A 3,012-nucleotide genomic window follows, 5' to 3' on the forward strand; every position below is an offset into this window, starting at 1 on the left:
GAGATCATGTTCAAAATGCAGCCTCTACAAAGGGATTTTGACCATTTTTTTCTTTCTACTCCATTCAGAAATTCCCAGTGCACTAGGACTTCAAGAGGAAGAGAGGCCCCCATATCTCTGGTTACTTCCACAGTGACTGCATACAAGTACTTTCTTTCCATCTGAAATAAGATTTCATTCTCTCTTTTGAATAGCTGTCAAATTCTCTATGGCTTGGCTGAGTCTTAAAACACATCTATGACAATCACTACTGTATATAGGGTCTTTAAGTATGGTCTCATATAGTCTACTAAACTCCATATAGTTTGGGATAAGAATAGCAGACTGGTAGCCTTGAATAAGAGAAAGCTGCAGGGAAATAAGCCACAGTCAATCCTTGTCATTCTTAGGAAGAATTTTATCTCTGCCTAAGATAGGTCCTATGACAGTTGAGTGTGGTCATGGTAACCACTTATACACTTTATGGACATGGGTGGCACTGTAAAGAACTGGATGAATAATCAGCTCTGAACAATATGATCTGAATATGGTTGCTGCATCTTTGATACAACATACATAGGCTAAATTTGTATCCACTTTGTGAGCTGTAATTGCAGCAAAATACAGTGCTCTAGGGTATTCTTGACATCCTCTAACCAAGTCTATATATCTATCTTCACCTTTATGCTATTTTCTGGTTGGAGGAGAGATAATGTTTCATCCTAGTTGAAAAATATTCCCCATACTCTTTAGAAAGCACACTAAGTGCAATGACTCAGACCACGGCCAGAAGGCTATAGCTGCATCCAAGGCCATCTCAGCCAACATGCCAACAGTGACAGCATCTTGTCCCCATACCCTTTCAGAGAAGGTGTCAACCAAATGAACTGGCTGTCACTATGTGTTTATGTGTATTTATTTATTTCACTCTCATGGCTGATCTAAAATAATGACACAGAACTTTTCTTACTGGTACTGGGAGAAGGTCAAAGAGTATTGCCACCTCAACTTGAGTTGTTGTTTTTTTCCCTGCAAAAATGTGAAGTAAATTTATCTCTTTGAGTGATTTATTCTCTTAGCATTTACATGTAAGGTAGTCTGGCATGAATTCTGACGTTGCTTGACCTATTTGATAGTCTTCTATGTTGAAGATTTCCTTCCCCTGCTAGGGACAGCCCTAGGTACCAATTCAAGTTGGAGGCCACCCAGATGGAAAGCGCTTTGGCAGAAGAGGATTCTGGGATCCTGGTGGACACCAGCTTGAACACAAGTCAGTGTGCCTTGTTGACAAAGAAAGTTAATGGTATCCTGGACTGCATTAGATAAGGAATTATCAGCAAGTCAAAAGAGGCAATTCTTCTCTACTCAGCATTGGTGAGGATGCATCTGAAGTGTTATGTCTAGTTCTAGTTCTCTCCAAGACAAAAGAGTCATGAACACGCTGGAATGAATCCAGCAAAATGCCATGAAGATGATGGAGAAACTCTCATATGGGGAAACGCTGGAACAGCTGAGACTGTTTAGCATGCATAAGTCTCCAAGGGGGATCTTATCAATGTGTATAAATACCTGATGGGAGTTGCAAACAAGATGGAATCAAGCTCTTTTCAGTGGTGTCAAGTGCCAGGACAAGAGGCAGAGGGCACACACTGAAGCACAAGAAATTCCCTCTTTTTGTGATTTAATCATAGTAGACAGTTAAGTACCACAAGAAGTTTGCTTGCTTTCTCTGAGTAGGATAAGGAAGAGAACTTGAAGAGTAAAAATGTAGAAAAAATATGGGTTCAGATAAAGACAGTTTAATAGGGAAAGCACAAGCTGCAAATGGAAGAAAGCAAAACAAGGAATTCGTTCTTTGCTTCTCATCAGCAGGCAGATTTTCAACCATTTCCAGGACAGTAGAGCTTATTTGTAACAGTTTCTTGGAAAGATAAATGCCATTACTCTGAATAACCCATCCCTAGCCCTGCCTTCTTTCTCCCCTAGCTTTTACTGCAGAGCATAACCACTTACTGGTTAGTGGCAGAAGGTCTAGCTTGAGGCTAGAAACTAGCTTTGTATTCCAAAGGTCAATGCTGGCTCCAGTCCAGTTTAATATCGGTCTGGATGATGGGGTAGAGTTCATCCTACACAAATTTGTAGATGATAAAGAAATGGGAGGAGTTACTGAAATGCCAGAGAGTCATGTTGCTATGCAGGGGAACAACAACAATCTGAATAAAAATGGGCTGATGAAGTTCAGCAACAGGAAGTGCAAAGATCTGTGCTTGATCAGAAATAGCCTTACACAGGGACTACCGAGGTGGAAAGGTAACAGGTAGGAAGTAAGCTTAGAGTCTTGGTGGACAGTAAGTTGAACATAAGCTAGCAATGTGCCCTTGCAGCAAAGAAGATAAATAGTATCCAGGGTATTAGGCAAAAGATTGTCAGCAGGTCAAAGGAGGTAATACCCTCCCTCTTTGCTCTTGTGAGGCCACTACTATTTTTCAGGGCTTTTCAGGACAAGAGAGACACAGACACACTGGAGACAGTCCAAAAAGTGTCACAAAGATTATTAAAGTACTGAGACACCTTTCCTATGAGAAAAGACAGAGAACCAAGACTCTTCAATCTAAGTAAGAAAAGGCTTAAGATCTTGTTGTCAGTATCTGTGTAAAAAGGCAAGAGACACGTTTTTGTTTCAGTTATGTCTAGGCAAGAGGTAATAGGCACAAACTGAAGCACAGGATGTCCCATCTGAACATCCGTAATCTGCAGGTGACTGAGAACTGACACTAGGTTGCTCAAAGAGATTGTGGAATCTCCCTGCTTGGAATTATTCAAAAGCCATTTGGACAAAGTCCTGGGCAAGTAACTGTAGGTATCCTGGCTTGAACATGGGAGCTTGGTCCAGATGACTGCCCGAGCTCTCTTTCAACCTCAGCCATTGTGTGATGTGGTGGTTCTTTGAACTGTGAAGAATGACTTGTACTCTAATGAGTAAACTGAGAGAACAGACAGTGTGAATCTCTATGACAAAGGGAGCACTGCAGA

General features: G+C 41.2%; 1 pseudogene; it reads right to left on the reverse strand.

The window, feature by feature from the left end:
• Nucleotides 1-10: 10 nt before the first annotated feature.
• Nucleotides 11-795, reverse strand: LOC109363777 (annotated as a pseudogene).
• Between the last annotated feature and the right edge of the window lie 2,217 nt (nucleotides 796-3,012).

The sequence above is a fragment of the Meleagris gallopavo genome, chromosome Z (genome assembly GCF_000146605.3).
Source record: "Meleagris gallopavo isolate NT-WF06-2002-E0010 breed Aviagen turkey brand Nicholas breeding stock chromosome Z, Turkey_5.1, whole genome shotgun sequence".
NCBI lineage: Eukaryota > Metazoa > Chordata > Aves > Galliformes > Phasianidae > Meleagris > Meleagris gallopavo.